Raw genomic sequence first — 24,354 nt, forward strand, 5'->3', positions numbered from 1 at the left:
ATAATCCACTTATCAAATTATCAAAGGAATTATTTGCTATCCTTCTGACCTTAATTCTCAGATGTCTACAGTCTAAAGAATTTAGGGCACAAATGGCTTAATACAGTCAAGCATTAATGTTATTAAAGGCAAACCCCTATGTGGAGTCCATAACATGGTTTGTTATTTAAGGAAAAACAAAGCAAAAGAGCAAACACGATTTTACCACCCACTAAGAAAATTATCAGTTGAATCAGCCAATCAACTTGTTACTGACTAAATTAATATATACCATTTTGAACACATATTTTGTAGAAAGAACAACCAAAAGAATAATATAAATGTGACTATTTCTGACTTTCAAATAAATCATAAGTTGCATGAAAGAGATACTTTCGGTTGCCTACCCACCAAACCTCCCTTCTTCCTTGGGAATTACCCCTCTCCTCACCCAGTCCAGAATCTTGTGAAAAATAGTTTTTGTAAGCCAATAAGCTTTTGGAGGATTTGTATGCATAACAGATGACTGGGAGACTAGCTAAAATTTACCCTTTGTTTTGATATTGCCTGTTCTATCCCCTGCCTCTCCCCACCCCCCAGTATAACTCAGGGATAAATCCTGGTTAGTCATCAGTCATGGTAATCCTATCTCCCTTGCCAGTAAAAGTTTAGAGATAGGCATGGGATCCAATTCTGGCTAACGACATAGGAGAAAAAAATCTTCTGAGATAATATTCTGGTATAATTTTCCTACTCTTCAGAAGAAATTAAAGGTAAGAACAGTCCCACTTTTTTGGCTGGTTTTAGCATGTCTTGAGGTGATGCCTGGAACTACAGTAGCCATTTTGAGACCCTGAGGAGAGCTAGCTAAGGACAAGATCAACAAGCCGAGGATGGCTTGGGTCCCTGACAACACTAACATTATGAAGCCACTGAATTAATCAGCCTCAGCACCTGTCACCTTGAGACTTCCTACATGAGATACTACATTTTCCTTGTTGCTTGAACTAGTAGGGACAAGTTTTCTATTACTTATATCCAAGTTACTCTAACGAAAACAAGAGGTGCAAGAAACTTTATTATATCACTGGGTGTCAATACACTCAGAACATATGCTAAATATTACTGAGAACAAACACTAGGTAACAAAATTTTGTGTCACTAAATGTGAGGAATGGGAAAGGATTTTTGGAAGAGGTGGTATTTAATCTGGACCCGGAAAGAGCAGTGGTATTTGAATAGTTGGAGATGGGGTTCAAGGGCATTCTAGACAGCGTGTGCAATGAACATACTAAAGTGTATATCATGGAAGATGAAATGCAAGAGCATGATTTAGGAGTATATGATGGTAGACAGATTAGGCTGGAGCTGGTTAGGTGCAGACTGTGGCACATCTTGAATGTCTTGCTAATGAGTCAGGGCTTCTTTTCCTCAGTGGAGGGAAATATGAGGGATATTGGAGCCAGTCACCATTTTGATTCTGGATGGATTGTTAAAGCATATAGCATGTATTTTGTATATTTTTTGCATATTTTAATGAAAAGTGTGCATGGTTTTAATGAAACAAACAATAAAAATCAACTTTCTGTTCTAATTTGGATTCTATGTTTTAAAGCAGCTGCCTAAGGAAACTAGTAAGTGACTGGTTAAGTAGCCATTGTTTTTGAAAATGTCCAAAACCAGATACAAATTCCCTAAAGAGACTGCTTGAAGGACAGCAGAGAACATTGCAAAGCTCAGACCCCTGCATGTGTGTGTGCAGGACAGTTAGATGGAGGGTCTGATGCTGTGGGAGGGAAGAGATACCTCGTCTGTGTAGCCAAAGGACTGCCTTAAAGGCAAAGGGAGTTGGGGAAAAGCTGCTTAGTGCCTTGAGACTGAATGAGGTTGGAGGTGAGGGCCCAGGAAGAGGAGTTGGAAGTGTGAGGTTCCATTTTAAGTGTCTGGAGCAGACCCTCTTCAGTTATTTTACTGATGAAGAAAGGGAAAAAGAACAGGGAAGAGACATGACCAAATTTCTGGGGTTTTTCATTTGTTTACTTCTTCATATTTTCTCTCATTCCAAAAAGGAATTAACTTAAATATAGCCCTGAATAAACATGAGGCAGCATGATTTCACTGCCGGTAGAGATGGGAATAGAATGAGACTTTCCTAAACTTTAGCTCTCTTTTAAGTGTTCTGAGGAGGTCAGGAAGCTGAAGGGACTCCATTTTAGAAAGGCTCCATCTCTGCTGGTTTTCTGCTAGGACCTACTTACTCATGTTCCATATTTTGCCTCTGAATAAGCCAAAGAAGCTATGTTCCCACTTCAAGGGGGAAGCAAGACCGTTAATCATTCTCCGAGCTTTGTCTTAGGCTTCAAAACATGGAAGAAGAGACGGATCCCTAACATGTTCCCAGATACTAGCTTCAAACAAACCTCAGCTGACGCTGGCATCAACACCCCTACCTTCAGTAATTTATGGAATAACACCTATTGTTCACCTGACACTAGCCTTTAACTGGACCCTGTCCTCGATTCCTGAAGGAACACGTACCCTAGACCCCTCTCCAGTATAAACCTCTCACCCCAAGTGATGACGAGACTCACTCTCCTTTCCTTCCTGAGTCTCCCAGACACTCTGTCTGCTACCCTCTGTCACTCACACTAGTCAATAAACTGCTTTCACTTTCTCTGGCTTGCGTTTGATTTCTAGCATGTATGAAGCCAGGGACCCTCTTGGCTGGTCCTGTGGGACCCTCCCTCTGGGCCCTTGGATTCAGCCTGCCCTCATCACTGAATCTTGCAAATCTATCTCCACAAAAAGTAGTTTTGCTGCCTGGCTACTCCATGGTTACCAGGTGGTAGACACCACCAAACCATACACAGCACCAAGATATCATCCAGCAGAAGAAACGGGAATGGACTCTGTGTGTCCCTTATTTTGGAGCAAGGAAGCACTTCCCAGAACGCCCCAGCAGATGTCCCCTCCCATGACATTGGCCAGGACTGGTCATATGTTCTTTTCTCAACCAAGCCCTCGACAAGAGAAGGGGTTGATTGTAACAGATTTGGGATTTACTCCTGGGCCACAAGGGAGAGGACTGTCTTGGAGAAGTTGGGGAGTTGAAGGAAGGGGGTGCAGAACAGCAGTGTCAGCTGCAAGAAAGACACATAAAATGAATATTGCAGAGTGGTTGAGAACACAGGCTGTGGAGGGAGCAGGCCTACTTTCCCATCCCTTCCTGTTGGTTCCCCTGGGCCCCTTGTAAGGCTTCCATAAGCCTCCGTTTTCAGGAGAGCAGTAGGGTTGTTGTGGCAAAAATAAAGTAATTTAGGTAAAGGAGTGGGCATAATGTTTTGCGCATAGTAAGTCCTCAGCAGATGTTTACTATCGTTGATGTTATCAATAAAAATGACCTAGCTCCTGCCCTAGAGGAGCTCACAAGGAGTCCCCATGTAATAACTGAAGCTGTCATAAGGCAGGAGTTGACTTCTTACTAGGGAGTGAGTTCTCCTCTCCTTCTATATGCCAAAGGAGGGAGGGAGGCTCTGTAAGGACTGTTTTTCCTTCTGTCCAAGACTTGCCTCTATTCCCACCGGGATTGGGAGAGAGGCCGCGCACAGTGATGCGGCCTCGTCCTGGTGGCAGGTGCACCCTAAGGCCTGGGGAGCAGGGAGCCGCACACTCTCTTCCCTGGGGGCTCAGTAGGCGCAAATGGGGGCATTAGGGATGCTTTCGTCCAAATTAATCACCAGGCAGGGCGGGCGGGGACCAGTGGGGTCCAACCTCTTCCATCAGGGTTCAAGGTTACGAATCCCATCCACCGAGTACTGTCTTCCCGGCATTGCCATACATTAATTAGACGACAGTTAAGAGGCAGGGCATTTGCTTAACACTCACGAGCACATCTTAGTAGATCAGCAGTTCTCAGCCGCCCCCACCCCCGTTTCTCTTCCCAAACTGGCCTCCCCCGCGGCCCTCGGAGCCGGCGTCGGGCGGGGGTCCCGGGTCCCGGCGGCGCGGGGGCGCGGGAGGAGGAGCCGGCCCTGCCGCGGGCCGTTCGTCCGGTCGGGCGGCGGCTCCTGGGGCCTCCGCCCGCAGCCGGCGGCAGAGCGGAGGCAGGGGGCTGAGACGGGCGAGCCATTTGCATTCGCCGGCAGTCATTTTTATACGCGGAGGTAATGAAGTTGTCAGCGGCGCCCGGAGTGTGGCAGAGCCTGATATTCAAATAGACCTGCCCGCCTCGCCCAGCCTCCCGCCTCCCGCCCCCCGCCGCAGGCCGGCCCGCGAATCCCCGGATGAGCGCGCGCCGCCCGCCCCCTCCCGCCGGCCGCGGGCGCTTTGTCTGCCCGGCGGCCCCCGCCCCCCGCTCGGCGGCCCGCAGCCCCGCAGCCCCGCAGCCCCGCAGCCCCGCAGCCCCGCAGCCCCGCGCCTAGCGCGCCCCCCCCGCCCGCAGCCCCGCACCCCGCACCCCGCCCTTGCCCTCTTCCTTTTCTTTCCCCGCGCCTTTGTCTCCGCCTCGCTCCCCCTTTGTGTCTCTGGGAAGACTCGGCCTTAGATACCAGCGACCCCCCACCCGGCCGGCTGCCGGTGACCCCACAGGCCCCCAGGACGCACGGCCCGCTGCCCTGCGGAGAGCACGTTTGGGGAAGAAGTGGCAGTGAGGCCGCCACCCTCACACTTGGCACCTTGCCCGCTCCTTTTTCCTTCCCCCAGCAGCTCCCCCTGTCCTCTTCATCTCCAAGAAGGAGGACCTACTGTTGGCACTATCACTTTGGCCTAAAGTAGTTTTTCTCCCCTTTCCGAATGCATATTTGCGGAACAGAGCCACCCGCTCTGGCTGCTAAGAAGAGGCTATTCAGCTGGTGCAGCAGCGCTGGTAAGGAAATGAGGTGGAAAGACACACACACTTGCTTTGAGATAGGTCGTTGCCGGCGAACACTGAAGCTCCTGGGATTCATTTTCCTGGGCCTCTGTAGCTGTGCCGTCCACTGGGGCGGCCACTGGCCGCCTGTGGCTGTCGAGCACTTGGAAATGTGGCTAGTCTAAACCGAGATGTGCCGTCAGTGCAAAATACAGTCTCTATGAAAAAAAAGAATGTAAACTCCCAATTATTTAAAAATATTGCTTGGATATTGAAAAGATAGTATTTTGGGTGAAGTAAAATATATTATTTAAAATCTGTTAATTCTGTTTCTTTTTACCTTTTTAAAAAGTGTGACTACAAAGAACATGTAAAATGCCATTTGTGGCTCACATTGTATTTCTGTTGGACAGTGCCGGGCTAGAGCCTTAAGCCCTAAGGAGATTTCCTCTAGCCATGTCCTCTCACCTGACTCTGCAGGTGCTTTGGAACAGGGCAGGGAGAGAGGGAAGTATCAGACGCCCAGGACAATAATTAGAAAATCGTTGGGATTATTATTGAAACACTGAGTAGAAGCAGGGGCTTAGATTGCGTGAACTAGCTGTCCCTCTCGCTTCGTTCACTGTAAAGAGAGCCCCACACTCCCGCCCCAGTCATGCCACAATTCCGTGGACCAGCTGTCTGTGTGTGAAGTTGGGCCTCTAGGAGTGTTTTGTGCCTTTTAGGAGTTATTTGTCGCACACTAAACTTGCTGACATGCCGTTTAGAAGAGTGAATACTGTGTATGCACTGTAACTACTATTTCATAAGGATTTTTGGTGTACATTGTCCCTCAGCATGCACAGGCTGCAGAGTAAGGGCTCCCTGAGTATGCATTGACACGATGCACTGCAAATGATCCAGGCATGGGGGCGTCCCCGAGTGTGCACTGACTCCACGTTCGGCTGTGGCTCCTACAGGGCTTTGATGGTGCAGCTTGCCAATGATCCGTGCATTAAAGACTCCCCAAATACACATTGACACGATAGACTGGAGTTGTTTGGGGCTACCATGGCAGTGATCCGGGGATAATGGCGGTGTCTTATGCACTTTCATTGAGGTTGGAGTGCTCCTGGTCCTAACGGCAGAACCGGAACTGGCCCAGTTAAGTCCCATTGTGACTCCTGGTGCAGAGTGCATGGGTCTTTGACCTCCTGCATCATGACACTGGCATTGCTAACATTTGTTGATGTTTTCACTGACAGCGATTGAGTTAGCTTTTTTTTTTTAATGTACTTTTGTAATTCAATTCCTGGATTGGGTGGGGGGAGTCCATGTACTGATGGTTTCATCTGTTTAATAATAAGCTAAGGACCTCTGAAAGGTCATATTTAAAGTGTAAAAGTGGTTTAGAGAGAGTAAGTTTGGGAGATGCATATGACTTTCAGAGTTACTATGTAATAAATAACTTCAGTCCTGAGAAAATCTAGTTGGCTAAACTGAAATAGATAAAACAAAAGGTGGTAAGAAGATGGAAGACACTTCTAGAAATCATAAAAATCATATATTTTATAGTAAAATAATTCAAACACTGCCAGAGTGTGAACTAAAAAATAAAATTCTCTGGTTTCTTTCTGACTTCTATACCATCCATTGTTATAATCTCTGTTAATATTTTGGGTATATCCTTTTAGTAATTTTTATACATATACAAATATGTGTATCGTTTGTTTGTTTACACAAATGGGATAATCCTAAACAATACCCTTCAGTGCTTTGAATTTTGAATTAATAATATATCAAATGTCTCTCCTCAGCATTTAATCTCTTGTATTCTTTGTAGTGATTGCATGGAATTCCAGGGTATGGATGTAACCATTTAAAAATTTACGTTATTTCAACCATTGCTGCAACGAATATACATTTGCAGATTTGTGCAGATATGTTCGTAGGGTAAATTTTTAGCAGTGGAAATGCTAGGAAAAAGAGATGTACATTTAAAATGTTGATGCATATTTCAAGTTGGCCGCTAGAATGATTGTACTGTCTTTTTTTTTTTTTTAAGTAGGCTCCCTGCCTGGAGCCCAATACGGAGCTTGAAGTCATGACCCCGAGATCAAGATCTGAGCTGAGATCAAGAGTTGGATGCCTAACCGACAGAGCCACCCAGGTACCCCATAGAAAGATTATACTGTCTTATACTCCATCTAACAGTATGTGTGCCTATTTTCCCACTCCAGGCCAATACAATGGTTTATCATGGGGGACACTTCTAATGTGTGTGAGTGAATTTTCCCATCATGTTTTCTGCACAACTTTATGGTGAGAGCCCAGCCCTGGGGGCTGTGATAAATGCAGTGAAATGCAGAAGTCAGACTACAAAGTAGGAAGTCCTGTTAGTCAAGATAAAAAGTGATTGCTCCACAAAACACACCAAGATCAGTTGAATTTTATAATAGCCTATCAATATGGGAGAGTTGGAATTAAATCACGTTAATTCATCATTCAAGGAATATTTGCTGAGAAGTTGTAAGTGACTTTTCCACTGGATTGTAAGCCCCTTGAGAGCAAAAGTTTTGTCGTGTTATCTTTGTGGCTTCTACAGATTTATGGAGTGAGGCCTGGCCTCAGGTTGTTTTTATTGTTGTTACTGTTTATTTGCTTGTTTTAATTTGGCCATTTATTGTCCACTACATACGTGGCTATATACCGGGCTCTACCTGAGGCTGGGGGTTCAAGATGGCTGACACTTAATTCTTCTCCTAGCAGCTCCAGAAGGAGAGACGGGAATGTAAACCAGTCTGAAAATTCACATAATATGGGCAAAATGAACAATAAGCAACTAACTCTGATGGAGTAAATAGTTTCCTCAAAGTTTATTTGAGCTGGGTCTTGGAGGATGATTAGGGAACCGTTTCCATAGCAACAGGGTAGGATTTCTAGACAGGGGAAACCACAATTGAGGTCGTGGGAATGCTGGTGTGAATGGCTCGCGGAGAGGAAGGGATGCAGAAAGGAAAGCGCGGCCTACTTCCGAGGAGGCATTGAGTCAGTCATTCTGGAGCATGAAGGGAGTGAGGCATAAGGAAGAAGTGGGGTTCTCACTCAGGCTCTAAGTCTGAATTGCAGTGGGGCATTCAAAAGTCATGGAAATCCTCTAGCTTTAAAGTGTCGCATTTGTAAAATGGAACATGTAGGCTACGTAATTTCTAAAATATTTCTAAAATTCTGTGACCTTTGAGCTACAGGATTTGAACTTACCTGCAAGGACTTTATTAATCTTTTGTTCTGTGTGCCAAGGAGCACTGTGTGATATTTCAGGGTGTTCCTTTAAGATGGTAGGAAGTGGCTCGTTGTAATTTGCTGGAACTAACTACCATGGCCACTTACTGTGATCTCAAGACTGCATATACTTTTTAGTAGTCCCGCCCCCCCCCCAAAAGATACTAATGAGAATGAAGAAGAAAACAAAACAACAGCAGGCAGTGTAAATCTTTTGATAATTACTCTTCAGATGCAACTAAATCTTATCTTTACTGGAAGTTGAACAGACACTGCTTAAATTGTTTCTCCGAAGTATATTGCAGAGTTGGATGTCAAGTGTCCTGTTTCTTGGATTCATATGCTGAATAAATTTCATAGGATTTGATAAGCATGCCATCCATGTCCTTGTCTGTGGCAGGGTGAAACTTTCGACTAAGGCAACATCTTGCCTTAGACAGAGAGAACCCTGTGGCTTTTTTATTAGAGACCTCCCTCCAAGCTGACACCAGTACTCTTTGAGAATTATTAACCAGTTCATCTTGCCCAAAAGAATGAGAGACTTGGTTTAAGTCTGTGCTGACTTCCAGATGAACTTTACGTAATTCCCCTAATTTTTAGGCTCAGGGTTTTCCATGTTGTATTTGAGGCTATCTAGAAGAAAACAAAATAAACACAAGCAGACTTCCCCTACGACCAAATATGTGGCACAATAACATCTCTTGTGACCAGTGACTAGCCTAAAATTAGGAAGTTAGATGAAATGATTGAATTATGGAAGAAGGATGTCCTGTCAGCCCTACTGGTCCCTGTTCAGTGTCTTGAATTTTACAAATGAAAGCAAGAGGTCTGAGAGGCTCTGCTGAAACCTCAGAGGGTTGAGCCATCTGCCTCACATGTTGATGTTGGGGATTTACAACAAAGTTTCCCATGAGATCACCTCCTATGTGGAAATCTTGGCAATGACCTCCAAGGGGAACTCCTGACAAACCAAATTTGCTATTTTCATTGGCATGGAACAAAGCCTGGGTGATGAGAATAAATTTTTAATTTTCTCAGATATCAAACAGAAGCACAAGGTTGTTGAGAGTATGAAGAAAGAGAATTCTTACTGTGTAGGTGAGTAGGTGGCAATCACTAATCATTGTTGGGATTTTGGGGACATGCAATCCTTGTTCAGACAACAGTCTTTCATAATGATTTACTCCCAGATTCCAGGAGGAGAGTAAACATTGTTTTGAAGGAATGGTCATTTGGAAGAGTGTGTCCCTTAACCAGTATGAGATAGAGCAACTGGCAGAGCACGACATATGTTCATCAGGTGTCTGGAGCTCATGTATTTGTATACCAGCAAAGACCAGAAGGTCCAAAAGTATGCACCTGAGAGTCATGAGCAACAGGTAAATGCTAGTTGTGAGGACCTGACTGGTAAGACATCACCCTGGAATTTTTTCATGGCCATGATTTACCAAGATTATTGAGATTAACTTCACAGTAGTTGTATAGTTGATATTTCTGAAACTCTGTTGTGATTGTGAAGTTTGATTCCTTCTTGGGGAAGCTTGGGAAAGAACAAAATTATATCACCTAGAATTGATGTCCAGAAATTTTTATGTGCTTATGATCTAGCTAAGTAACTAGATCCTGTCTAGGTTGTCAATAGGAACTAATCAAATGATGAATGAAGAAGGAAGGAAGGACTCAATGTTAGATAAAATATAAAAAGGTAACAGAATTGTTTTTACCTAGTATGACAATACCTACTTATAAAGAGAGAAATTACTGCAAACCCAAATATGTAGGTGCGCTAGGACCTGTTTGTCACTAAAACATGAAAAAAGAGAAAAAAAAATCAGAAACAGTGATCAATTTCTAAGGCCATCACATCCTTCGAAAAACCTAATTATAGAAAGATCTCCCAGAGTAGACCTCATTTAAATCTAGACATGTCATCAATTGACTTCAAATCTGAAGTTTCTATTCCAACAAAATAGATTTGAATAAATCACACATACCTTGTGAACTGTACTAGTGTCTCAACACTTAAAGCCTGTGAAGCTCCTAACACTGAAATTAAAACTAAGGAGGGAACGAAGAGCCAATAGAAACTTGCAAAAGTCATTCCAAATTTATGAAAAAAAAAAAAAAACCCAGATTGTCAAGATAAAGCAGGAAAGTTCCATTAAGGAATCCAATTTTTTTTTCACCTTAGGAGACATATATGGCATCTTTAGTAAATGGAATTCGGACTATACGCAGAAGATTGAATTCCTACAAAGGTCATTTAACGGCAGAAGACAGAGCCCATACTTCACATCATAGAGCTATGGAGAATACAGTGTCATACACAGAATTGGTTTTCTGGCATAAAATGTACGAGAGCTTGAGGATAAAACCTAGATAATAAGTTTTATTTGGCACCAACATTTTAACATCAGATCTTAAGAGGCCACCAAAACTAGGAGACAGAGAAAGCAATTCTTCAATGGCCAATGGAGCTGCTTTAAGAAGCACGAGATCTTCCTTCATCTCCTGCCGAATTCAAGACAGTCTTTCAGTGTACTTTTTTGCAGGGTAAAATGTTCTGTAATTGGAGATGCTACTATGATAGTTTTCGAAGTGAGATTAACAGGTGAGACACATCAAGATGCTTGTTAAATTTTAAGGGCAAATTCCTTTACCCTTTTATCAGCAGTAAAACCTTCCCAGATGATTCTTAAGCACATCCAACTTTGAGACCTCCTGTGGTTAGGGTTGCAAAATGTGATCTAAAGTGGTTGCTCCATTCCTTTAAATATTGGAAGTTATATATTGGAGGAAATAGGCATGGTTAAACAAATATTTCATTTGAAAAATAAAAACAGTTTTATTATTTTTCTTGGTAGAAATGTGGTATATGTTCATTGTAAAAAAACAATGATTTTTTTGGAAAATATAAAGAAAGTATTTTATACACTCTTTAGATTAGTGATATTAACTCTTTGCAAATCATGTTTGTTGCAATTATTTTTCTGTTCGTCATTTGCTTTTTTTTATTACAGGGATTTTACCTTTTTTTAATGAAATAAAACGTATCAGGTTTTCCCTTTTCATTTCTGACCTTTGACTCATGATAAGAAAGACTGCCATTTTTCCTGGATAATAAAAATCTTTATTCTTTTTTCCGCTATTTTACAGTTCCAATTTTTATATTTAAATTGTTGATCCCTCTGGAATTTAACTCAGTATAGAGAATGAGACTAGGATCCAGCTCTATTTATTTTTTCCAAATGGCTAGCTAGTTTTGCAAGATCATTTCTTGAATAATTTATCTTATTCCCACTGGTATAAAATGCTGCTTTTATTATGTACTAAATGTCCATATATACTTTCTGGGCTCTACCATGGTCATTTGATGGCTCTGTACAATTCTGTGCCAGGACCACACATTTTAATATCTCATTACTATTCATTTTTAGAATTTTTCTGGCTATTTGAGTTTTTATTCTTCCAGATAGATTTTAGAATCATTTTTTAAGGGTTCAAAGAAGATCCTTTTGGGATTTTCATTAGAATTGCATTTTATATATAGATTACTTTGGGGGGAGAATTGGTTTCTTCACAATTCTGAGTCTTAGGTGAGAATGTTCCTTTGTGAGTGTGTATCACAGATTTTGCCTGTTTCTCATGATGTTTGTTTCTGGGTGTTTTTGTGGGTTTTGTTGGCTTTATGATTAATCATATGGTTCTTAGGTATGTGCTACCCCTCTGGCACTGACTGTAAGCTTGGAGCTGGATTGTGGTGTTTTAGGGAGTCGCTATGCAATAGAAGCCTACCAAGTGGATCTTTCACGTAACTTCCAGGTTGCCATGAGGCTTTTGGTAGATTCTCCTCTCTAAGCTTCTTTTCTCCATCTGTAAAACAGGAAATCTGGCAAGAATCTGTAAGCATCGGGGTGCCTGGGTGGCTCAGTTGGTTGGGCGACTGCCTTCAGCTCAGGTCATGATCCTGGAGTTCCAGGGAGTCCCACATCGGGCTCCCTGCTCGGCAGGGAGTCTGCTTTTCCCTCTGACCCTCCCCCCTCTCATGCGCTCTCTCTCTCATTCTCGCTCTCTCAAATAAATAAATAAATAAAATCTTAAAAAAAAAAAAAAGAATCTGTAAGCATCAGTGATGCTACCTGAATCACCTTATATAGGGCTTAGCACTTAGTGAGTCCTCAGATATGGGAACTATTTGAGGGCCAGGTTAAGCGGTTCATTTCAAAATTCCTCACAAGATTGAGATACCTTGAAGCCTTCAAAAACATCCATAGCCCGCAGATTTTTTAAAAACTGCTCTTCATGGCATGCCTGGGTGGCTCAATTGGTTAAGTGTCTGCCTTTGGCTCAGGTCATGATTCCAGGGTCCTGGGATCGAGCCCTGCCCGTGTCAGGCTCCCTGCTCAGTGGGAAGTCTGCTTCTCCTTCTGCCCCTCCCCCTGCTCCTGCTCTCGCTCTTAAATAAATAAATAAATAAATGAATGAATAAATCTCTTTAAAAAAAAAGCTCAGTAAAAGCACTGTTCTAACACCCTTCCCTCCCAACACCGCCACCCCCAATGATAGCATATTTGATGTGAGTAAGAGATCTCATCCAATGACTGTCTAGTTCTGAGCAAGATCATTGCTGAAAGGTTTGGTCCCAGCCGCATCGCAATGGCAAGCCTGATTCTTTCCTCTTACACGGTTAATTAACGGTTGCTTGGGGAATTGGGGGAGGGGCTTCAATGTGTTAATGGCTTAGAAAAATACATCTGAGGTACACAGACCATTTGGAGTACCCAGTTAAGAATGATTTGCCATCTATAGGAGAGCGTAAAGAAGGCTTTCACAAATATGGGCATTCAGCTAAACCAGTAGTTAGCCCCACATTCTTAATGGCATAATCACCAGCATAACCAATTCAGCATAATGGCCTGTTAATACTGAAACAATTACTTTGGATAATAAAATAACACTTTTAATTTGCTTGACACCAAATTCGACCTACGTGGATCATCTGATGGTGAGGTGAGGGGAAAGGGAGTCTGTTGAGTTCTAAATACATTATAAAGCGATAACACTTAATGTACATAATGTACTTCAGGTCTGAGATGCTTTAAATGGCTAAGTGGAAAAATCAAACAATTATCAGAATATACTATTGCTTTGGAATTTGCCCAATACTTCATACTTTATGTACTGATTTCCACAAGTTTCTTAGGAAGAAATGGTTAAACCCTGAAGTTGATGTACTTTGATTAAATTTGCATGTTTTTTTTTTTTTTTAAAGATTTTATTCATTTGAGACACAGAGATACAGAGAGAGAGAGATCATGAGCAGGGAGAGAGGCAGAGGGAGAGGGAGAAGCAGGCTCCCCGCTGAACCAGGAGCCCCGACATGAAGCTCAATCCCTGGACCCTGGGATCATGACCTGAGCCGAAGGCAGACACTTAACCATCTGAACCACCCAGGCGCCCCAAATTTGCTCATTTTAAACACCTACTGTGGGAAGTGCTATGAGAGATACAATCAGTACGTTTTTGTTGAGTAAAAAATAATGCTGTGTTCTAGGAGGAAAATGTAAATTCATTGCTTCATGATCTTTATATCTATTTTTCAGACACTATGAACTGTTTTTATTCTGTGCTTTTTTTAAATTGAATTTTTAAATATATTTTTTTAAGTTTTATTTAAGTAATTTCTACTCTCAGTGTGGGGCTCTAAATCACAACCCCGAGATCAAGATTTGCCCACTCTTGTTACTAAGCCAGCCAGGTGCCCCTAATTGAATTGTTTAAATTTTCATCCATTGTTTTAAAAATCTTTTGGGAAGTAGGTGACCTTTAAATCCTAAATATTTCAAAAGCCTCCCTGTATATACGACCTAAGTGGGTGACCAAGGCAGCTGTCTATATTTTGGTCTCATAGTTTGTTGGTGTAGGCAAAGACCCTTGTTTTTTCATTTGGAAGGAGAAGCGCTGGGACCAAGCTTCTGAGGTACATACCATATATATTAGGGATTCCAGTTGGCCTCTTCAGTTGCCTGATTTCAAAGTAATATTCCTAATGCATCGCTGATTGAAATTTGACAATTAATGCCTTTTTGCTAACTATGTCTCCCATTAAAAGGCAAACGCTCCCTGGAAAATATTATGAGTTATTAGTCATTTACAACTTAGAATGAATTTATAACAGTTTTCTTTTTTTAAGATTTTTTTTTTTAATTTAACAGCGATAGAGCACAGGTAGGCAGAGCGGCAGGCAGAGGGAGAGGGAGAAGCAGGCTCTCCGCTGAGCAGGGAGCCCGATGCGGGGCTTGATCCCAGGACCCCGGGATCATGACCCGAGCCGAAGGCAGATGCTTAACTGACTGAGCCACCCAGGTGCCCCGAATTTATAACAGCTTTCTTAAAATAAGGAGATATTAATAAGTATGTTAAGGAAAAAAATTGATGCTAGCTAAAGTCATCTACCAAATTATAATTAAAAACCAGATAGTTTATAGAATCCTTTTTTTAAAAAAAGATTTATTTATTTATTTATTTATTTATTTATTTATTTATTGGAGAGAGAGAGTGCATACAAGTGTGTAGGGGAGAGTTGTAGAGGAAGAGAGAATCCCAAGCAGACTCTGTGCCAAGTCCGGAGCCCGACGTGGGGCTTGATCCCATGACCCTGAGATCATGACCTGAGCCAAAAGCCAGGGTTGGATGCTTAACCAACTGCGCCACCCGGGCGCCCCTGGAGTCCTTTCTTGATAGCAGATATTGGTGTGTTAGGGATAAGATTATACTGGATATATCTTACTCTTGTTTTCTATTTAGCATTGTATCTGTTTCTCCAATGACTGTGTACTATTCCAGTGAATGGCTTCACCAGAATTATTGTTCTGTTCTTCTACTGTTAGACGATTGCATCTTACTGATTTATAATATGAAACATGCTTTTAGGTCTGCGAACTACCTTTTTATAAATGTCTTTGCTTTTTTTTTTTTTTTTAATGTTGGGCTTTCCTTCTCTGAGATGTACCTGTACATACAAACACCAATCATTGTTAAGTGGCCCTCTTGCCTTTTAGGATTAGGGGGCTACACGTAAAGTGTCCTACATCACTGCTGTTCAAAGTGTGGTCTGTGGACAGTGCATGTCTGTGAACTGTTTGTTACTGGTCCACAACGAGAAAAACACATAAATTGAGAGGAAGTGTTTAGATCTTAAAATTTCATAGTGTTTTGACTTTACTACACCATCCAAGAAGTGGTCAGAAGATTATCTTATAGGATATTGAGCAGGTTGGGTTCTGAGTCTTGTGTGGTGGGAATCTATAGGCATATTTGAACTCTGTTTAATGGCAGATTGCACAAAACAAACAAGCAAACAAACCAGTTCTTCACTTTGCACAGGCTGAGAAGCACTGTCCTAGATCAGAGTGGAGAATGCAAGCACCCAGGGTCTTGAAAGCTCCATAAACCGTCACAGTGGGAGGATAGGACAATAATCAGAAGACAGACTTGGTTCACATCCAGTTTTGCCTCCTAATTAGCAATTACTAAAATTACTAAAGTGCTCTGTGCCTTGGTTTCCTCATCTGTAAAAGTAAGAGTAGAATTAACTTTGTAATATGATCCTACAGAGAAACGACTTCGAACATTGCCTGCCATGTATTAAAGGCTTAATAAATGGAAGCTACCATCATTATGTCACTAAACAGCACCCCAAGCAGAAGTTTGGGAAGGATTCCTTTATGCCTTATTAATTGCAAAACATATAGCTCTTGAGTGAACTCTCCCTTTCTGTATGCCTAACAGTGATCCCGGAGCTGTTTGTGTTTCTTCTACAGAGAGTGGGGCCACATCCCCTGCCGGGCAACCTGGCTCAGAGCTGACAGGCCAGGAAATCTCAGACCCTTCAGAACCCTCATTTCCACTCCTTCCTGCACTGTCACCAATTCATCGAAAGCTCTGAGTGCTTATCTCACGATTGCCAGATGTTCATCTGTTTGGGATTGTCTTGAATTTTACTGCCTTGTCCTGTTTACAAACACAGGGCACACAATGGCCCTGTGTCGGTCTGAGACCATATAGGAGACGTGTCTCCATGCCAGCACACCAGGATCTGGTGGGTCTCTAGTCCGGCTCCTACTGTTGACCTGCTTGCTACCCTGCAAGCTTAATGTAGCACAAGAGCCAAAAGAGTGTCAGGGTTGATGTTGAAGATCTGGATTTTTATCCTGACTCTGCCACTTATGATCTCTGAGCCTCAGCGTCTTCATCTGCAAAACGGGGCTATAACACCAACCCCACTGTGCAGCTGTGGCAACTGAACGAGATAGCCTTTGAAAAGTGTTCTGCTGGATAATAAAAGCAACTTTCTTCCCATCCTTCCAGGGTGAGATGCCTTCTCTTTTCCTGCTTTGTGCTGTGCTAAGTGTGCAATGCCTCATACAATGTGAATTTCCCACTACAGCATATGTTTATAAAGGCAGGGATTTGTCTATTTTATTTATTGGTCTATCCCCAAGTTTTAGAACAGCACCTAGGGCTAGTGGATATTCAATTAGTACATGTTGAGCAAATTAATTAGAATGAATTATATAGTCATGTTTTCTGCTGTCTCCTTTAGGAGACTTTCAGCTCTGAGCAGCAGATAACCCTGACTCAACCTGCTGAACCAGTGAGGACATCTATTATTTCTTACAGCTAGAAGTTAGAATGTAGAGAGGTTCAGTGTTTGGTTAATTTGATGGCTCACTAACATCATGCCTGGCCCAGCTCCTCATCTTTCTGTTCTGTTATTTTCAGGCTAGCTGATCTCATAGTCATAAATGGCTGCTACCATTCCAGGCACCATATCTGGACACAGTAACATCCAATGGAAATGGAGAGAGCCCCTCTCTTCCTTGGATATCCTTTCGTTCAGAAGCCCAGAAACCCTTCAGCTGACATTTGCTCACTTACACACCTAAACCAGTCACTGGCTTGGGTCAGTTAGGATTAATCCTGAGTTATGTGTGGGAAGGGTAGAGATCTGAATGGATTCTGGCCTTTGCCAAAAAGGAAGAACAGAGGGCAGCCAACTGTGTCGGATATACTTGGTCTTTGGAGGCTTAGGGGGAAGAAAAAGAATGATTAAGCAAAAATTAATTAAACAAGTGTACAAACAAACAAGTGTTTATGCTATATGCAAATTAAGGGCTGGGATAATAAGTGAAGAGAGAATTGCATTTTGAGAGTTAGAGGAACGTACCCTACCCAGCTTCTTGATTCAAGTACAAATACGTTTAGGGTTGCCAACTGGTTATGTCAAAGGGGGTGCTTAAATACAAGATGAAGTAGAGTAAGATATATTTTGCAGCGTTGCAATGTCTCATGGATTGTTAGAGATTGGGACCCACTTTTCCTGCTGCGGTATAATCTCACTAATGCATCCTCAATGAATTCGAAGCACGCACTAGTTCACTTGGCCAGGCTAGCTAGTATTTACTCTGGTATTTTGAAAGGAGAAATGGTTCGCAAAGGAAATGAATAGTCCAAGTAGGAGTATAGGGAATGTGTTAAATTATTCTTAATATTCTGGCATATGAAACCTTGTATGCAAATAATATTTATTGGTTTATTTAAGCAGGTCCCTGGAACCTATACTTGACACATTTAATGGCTTGTGGTTGAGGGTACTATATGCATTTGGAATTAACCAAACCAGTACATTCTAAGATACTTTGTAATGCAAATTCTCTTAATTTGGCCATTGCCCTCCCTGCAGTTAGGTTGGATTTGTGGGTTTTTCTTGTGTCTTCAAACCTCAGGTACTAAGTGGTAATTAGACTAAAGGAAGCTAGCTTTGGCTTCTGGTGCTGCTCTTGTGAAAGTTGCTTAGGGTCAGCTATAGGTCCACATTTGGTGGAAGCTGTTTAGGGCACAGAAGCCAAGTGTAAAAGACTGGGCAACCAGACCACCCCTGTGGTGCCAGTTTGGCTCCTTATCTGTGTGTCCACAGGTGAGTTATACTATTTCTCCATGTCTTGGTTTCCCCATCTGTAAAATGGGAATAATAGTAGTACCTATCTTAGAGTGTTGTGGTGATGAATACGTGAGTTAGTATATAAAGTTCTTATAATGGTGCTTGGTTTACAGAAAGTATTATAAAAATGTTTTCTATTAATTATCATATTTAACTATATGAATTCAATATGAATAGATCAATTCATATCTATTGTGATTTAAAGAACAACATTTGACCAGTTACAAGTCACTTTCTTTCTAGGTCCCTTGAAATGCAACATTTTCCTCAGTGCATGTGCAAATTTTGTCCAGCATGTCTCAGGGCAGTCATATTATAGCTGGATGACATTGGCTGCAACAGAGTTTAATAAAATTAACTACTCAGTTACTTCCCAAGCAGTTTGCAATGATTTTATTCCAATGTATCGTGACGGACATTCTCACTTTTGCCGCCCATTGAGTTAAACATAGTAAACATTGAATATACACTTCCAGCACTGAACTAAGATAAAAATTACCGTTTAGGCTTGAACCAAGTTGACTTACTTTTGTCATCTGCTTAGAAATTACCCTTAGTTTGCCAGAGAACCAGAAAGAAAATTGAATAACAACCTATTTTAAAGTGAAATTCTTCTACATGAATTACCCTGATAGGGTTTAGGATGTGTCTGAATTTGCCAATGAATTGAGTGATCCTCTGTTTATCTTCATGGATCTGGGACTTTAATACTCTCCTAAGGCTGTTGGTCTAATGTGGGCATGTAAGTCATATGTTATTATCCATATAGTTCTGAGTGGCCTGAAGCTTATGGGTATTAGAGAGATGCTTTGTATCCCATATTCAAGCTGGGAGTAAAGGGAAAGCAATTGACTTCTTGTCACTTTCTGGAATTCTTTCTACCCATCCATATAGCAAAGCATTGTCTCATCTCAGGTTCTAGCTTAGTCTGCAAGGGGAAATCAGACATACACAGAACACCATTTATGGCGTTCCCATGTGGAACTTTTTAAGAAAAGCCAGGAGCTTAAGGCCTTAGGAAGATACTGACATGGAGGTTCATCTCTAGCTCCACATGACTCTCTGGATGTCTATGAATCAATCCTTTCATTGACCCTTTCCAGGGTGAATTTGAAAGCAGAATCTCCTCAAAGTTCTTCCCCCAAATTATAGTGCCCCCAAATTCTGATTCAACATTCCTATCTGTTATAGACCTTCCATGTTTTCCTATGGTACTTATCACAAAATTAGTTGTCCTTTGTATTTCTTTCTCTGAATGTTTGCAGGAATGAGTCAGAGCTTTCTGGTAATACGTGAGCAGCCCAGAGGAAAATGCCGTTATTTTAAGAGCTAGCCAGGAATTCCTTTCAGGGAGGAGACTGTCTACCACCATAATGGGAGCATTTGGCTAAGAAGATAAGGCCTCCAGAGATAGCCTGAACAGTCTGGAGCTAGAGGAGGAGAGAGCAAATTGCTCCGTGAAAGAAGCTTGCAGGAATTGTGAATGTGGGAGAGCAGAGCAGAAAGAAGAGGGGAGAGAGACTAAGTAAGGGAGAAAGCAAGATGGTGGCACACACGATGGACCTGATGATAGACTTTTAAGGACATAAAGAGTCCATGAATACTGTCTTTGTGTGGTGTTTTGGCAGAAATCAAGTAAAAGGGGTTACCTTCAAAATCTCGGTTGGCCTGGGGCAGCCATCGGATGTGAGAGTCAGTGAGGTCAAGAATCCAGCCCAGAAAAGTCACTGGAGAGAGAAGTGACTATGAAAATACAAGTTCTCCAGAATTCTCAGAAATCTAGGGGAGAGCATCAGACTTCTCACAGGATGTGGGGTGAACACTTGAGCCAGTTTTTTATTTAAATCTCAAAGGAGGTAGTGACCTCAGATGAAAGCCTTGTTCTGTCTGTAACAGGGACAAAAGTGGTTTTTAGTTAAAGAATTTTTGCAATACTGCTGTAGAGATGAATGAAACCTTAAAATAAATTGCATGACTTATGTGTCTCATAAAAAGAAAAGCATATCAGTAGCATTTTAAAAAGTTATGTTAAAGGATTTCCTTATTCTAATGGATAGAGATTGTCTTTGGATAATATAAATATTCCAAATATTTAATGACATTATCTGAGGCCATGTAGACATTAATTAGAGTTCTGTAATTAGAATTATAGTTATAGAAGCTTCCTACTGCAAAATAGAGGGCAATATTTCAATATTGCAGGTTTACTGTGCTGTTAGAACACAGTACCTGATGCATTTTCATATACCATGGCTTTAATAATTCTTTCTAAATAACCATTTTGATAGATATTTAATAGTTTTTAAATTAATGTTGGAGTAAAACCCATTTATATTTGTGTTCATTCCTGGCCTTCTTCTCTCCGGGAAAACAGTCTGTCTGCCTCCTGCACACAGAGCCACCCAAACCAATGATGACACAGAATCCAATCAGAAAAGCAGCGTAAAGATGAAAGGTCTTACCAATGAGAAGTGAACTTGCTAAAGTACACCTTTCAATGAATTTGGACAAAACTGAAAAATGTTGTTGATATCAGATCCTTAGGCTGATTACTGAAGTGTTCGATTTTTCAGTATGTCAATTCATCACTGTCTACCTGGTTATATTTAACACTTTCTCCTGTTTCCAGCATGTCTGCTGAGATAGGCAATCGCTGTCACATGATATCTACCTCTCAGGAAGGTCAGTAGACCATTTGGGGGGCCGTGGTTTCTGTCCCCCAGCTGCCTCAATTCTTTCTCAGGTAGTGCTGACAGCAGATGGAGCCTCAATGTCTTGCAGGATCTAAAATATTAATAAGATTAGGGCTTTTATCCTTCAAACAGCTTAGCCTTTCCTTTTAGAGGCTCTGCAAAAATGTCTAATCTGCTAATTTATAACACTGTCTCTCCAGGAAGACCTGCCACCACTCAGACATACCAAAACACCACTTTGTACCAGGATCCTTCCTTTTCGTTTTGTGCAAGTGCTGGTTCACATTTTAAATCACTCTTCTTTTTCAGAGACACTTGGATGAGCTTAATTCCATTTTGAGATGAGAGCTCTTGGGGTGCGTTTTAATAAATAGTTGATGGGAATACTAGCCTTGGGGGTCATTCTTATATACAAAATTAGGGATGGCGTCTCTGAGGCAGGCTTAACTTTCTGGAAGAAGCAGGGTTTATAAATGCGGGTGGTACTCTTGTGCACCGGGTTCGCTCTACTTTACAGAACGTGGTGATCCATGGTTTTATTTTTAGAAGCACTGATTAAATTGCAGGGCACTGCTATGTGGTACCAATTAAAATAACCATTGTCTATTCAACAGTTTGTGTGTGTGTGTGTGTGTGTGTGGAAAGCAAAATTCACTTTTCTGCATATATCCTACAAAAAAGACATATATCATATGGTGTGCAATGCAGATCTTTTTAAAAGACAGTAATGGTATTAGTTTAGCTAGCCCATTCTAGCTGGGCAATGAGCATCGATTTTGTTAATTAAGAATTTTAGACTCTCTAAATTTATAGTACAATTACAGTTTACTTCATATGGAAGAGGGTCTTTACCCCATGCCACCATTAGCAAAATGTCCACTTTTATTATTTGCTGACCATTTCAAAGGCAAATGAATTTTAGAGGAAGAGTCACTGTTTGTTCTTTTATATTGAAATTTCTCATTAAATGTTAATTGTTGGTCAGCAGAATGCAACCATGAAGACTTTTGACTTAAATCAATCTTTCTTTCTTTTCTTTTTCTTTCTTTCTTTCTTTCTTTCTTTCTTTCTTTCTTTCTTTCTTTCTTTCTTTCTTTCTTTCTTTCTTTCTTTCTTTCTTTCTTTCTTTCTTTCTTTCCTTCCTTCCTTCCTTCCTTCCTTCCTTCTTTCTTTCTTTCTCTTTCTTTCTTTCTTTCTTTCTTTCTTTCTTTCTTTCTTTCTTTCTTTCTTTCTTTTCTTTCTTTTCTTTCTTTCCTTCCTTCCTTCCTTCCTTCCTTCCTTCCTTCCTTCCTTCCTTCTTTCTTTCTCTTTCTTTCTTTCTTTCTTTCTTTCTTTCTTTCCTTCCTTCCTTCCTTCCTTCCTTCCTTCTTTCCTTTCCTTTCCTTTCCTTTCCTTTCCTTTCCTTTCCTTTCCTTTGCTTTCCTTTCCTTTCCTTTCCTTTCCTTTCCTTTCCTTTCCTTTCCTTTCCTTTCCTTTCCTTTCCTTCCTTCCTTTTTTTTTCTTTCTTTCTAAGAAAAAGCCAATTCATCAGGTGGGGAAGGACTGCCTTTTGCAGTCTCAGGTCCTGCCAGAGACAAATGACTGTAAAAATTTAAAATCAATCATTAACAGATTAGCTGTTGGTCCAAAGTAAATAGCAATCAGCTTATTAGGCATCAGGCCGAGTGAGATAAAGGGGAAGAAGTATTGAAAATGAGGATGTTGTCTGGGGCTCTGCTTGTGGGCAGCACACAAGGAAGCTGCTTCTTTGTGACTTTAATTACAAATGGAAAACAAGGTAGTTGGCTGAATAAGTTGAGTCCCTGGTTGTGTTAAACAGAATCCTGTGGTTTTCTGTTCTATGTCATGGCTTTATTCACCTTGATTAGCATGGAAGTTGGCTGTGCTCCCTGGTTGTTCTCCTCTTTGCCTTCTAAGCAAGATCTGTCAACTGCTGTTCAGTCGACTCTGCAAAGCAGCCCAGAAATTGTGGCTGAGACTTCTCAGTTTCAGGAACGGGACCTTTCCTACCCCTTTGCACATTTAGTTCAAATCTCATTATTGGTTGGGTTGAGGTTGGAAAGTGAAGGGACGGTTCATTAGCTGCTTCCCTTTTAGCTTGAGGTGGATGAGCTACCATTTGGCAAATGCCACAGTAATAATGTTGCAAGCAAGATCCACCAATGGACACTAAAATCAGAGATGAAGGTTTGAAGAGAAGCAGGATATTTGCATAATCTTAAAGTACCATTCTCAAGATTTTATTAATTACAAAGGAAAAACAGTAACTTTATAGTGGTGAAACCCAGCAGATACTCCCTTTACCAAGTGATCAAGTTATCAATTTCCTCCACTCCCCTGTCCCCATGATACACTGAGAGGGAGCCAACATCGTTTTTTTTCTTACTAAAAATGCATAACCTCACTCCAATTATGAGAAAACATCAGACAAATCTATTCTGAAAAATAACTGTCAGCCTTCAAAAGTGTCAAGGACATGAAATGTCAAGAAAGACTAATGAATTGTCATGGATTTGAAGGGACTAAGGAGACAAAACATGGTGGGATTTTCTGGATTGGATCTTCGAACAGAAAAAGGACATTAGTAGAAAAACTGATGAAATCCAAATAAATGTTAGCACTGGGTGAAGGGAATATGGGAACTCTCTGTAGTATTTTTGCAACTTTTCTTTAAGTCTAAAGTTATTTCAAAATAAAAACTAAAAAAAAAAATGCACTGAATGAAAAAAGAATGTTTGAGTTCTGGGGGTGCCTCGGTGGCTCAGTCGGTTAAGCATCTGACTCTTGATTTCAATTCAGGGCATGATCTCAGGGTTGTGAGATCAAGCCTAGCATCGGGCTCTGCACTCAGCGCCAAGTCTGCCTGAGATTCTTTCTCTTCCTCTCCCTCTGCCCCTCCCCCCGCAATCTCTCTAAATAAATAAATAAATTCTTTTTTTTAAAGATTTTATTTATTTATTTGAGAGAGAGAGAATGAGAGATAGAGAGCACGAGAGGGAAGAGGGTCAGAGGGAGAAGCAGACTCCCTGCTGAGCAGGGAGCCCGATGTGGGACTCGATCCCGGGACTCCAGGAACATGACCTGAGCCGAAGGCAGTCGCTTAACCAACTGAGCCACCCAGGCGCCCCAATAAATAAATTCTTAAAAAAAAAAAAAAGAATGGTGTGAGTTCCAAAAGCTGCCACTGTGAAACCTAGCCTGGGCAGGTTTTAGGCTTTGTTCGCATTTGTGCCTTATTTTAGCCATAGCTGGAGTAAATCAGTGCTTTCAATGGGAAACAATAAAACAAAACTCTTTGTGTGGGCCCTTCTTCACAATTCCTATTGTGAATAACACAATAAGGTTATTGTTTATTGAAAGGTGCATTCACTTAGTAAGGTAGGCAAGGACAGTCCCAGTTTGTGGAATGTTGTATTCTGAAATTTGTATGATTTGGATTTCCAGTTTGTGTGATTTATATTACGCTGTTTATTCTCAAGGATCGCAGGCTGGCTGGGGTTGGCTTTGCTTCATCCTGTGGGTTTGGGTCTGCTTTGACTTGGACCAAGGGGTTAATTGGAACATAGTCT

General features: G+C 41.5%; 1 long non-coding RNA gene across 1 annotated transcript in view; it reads left to right on the forward strand.

Annotated features, from left to right (window-relative positions):
• Positions 1 to 6,877: 6,877 nt before the first annotated feature.
• The window catches only part of LOC114221231 (uncharacterized), a 29,521-nt gene continuing 12,044 nt past the window's right edge, over positions 6,878 to 24,354 (forward strand). The window contains exons 1-4 of the long non-coding RNA XR_003611707.2: positions 6,878 to 6,977; positions 9,128 to 9,187; positions 9,280 to 9,468; positions 10,281 to 10,700. This is a non-coding gene — a long non-coding RNA (uncharacterized LOC114221231). The remainder of the gene's footprint in view (positions 6,978 to 9,127; positions 9,188 to 9,279; positions 9,469 to 10,280; positions 10,701 to 24,354) is intronic.

This window comes from Eumetopias jubatus, unplaced genomic scaffold (genome assembly GCF_037043125.1).
Source record: "Eumetopias jubatus isolate StellerSeaLion01/CBP00866 unplaced genomic scaffold, mEumJub1_p1.0 scaffold_14, whole genome shotgun sequence".
NCBI lineage: Eukaryota > Metazoa > Chordata > Mammalia > Carnivora > Otariidae > Eumetopias > Eumetopias jubatus.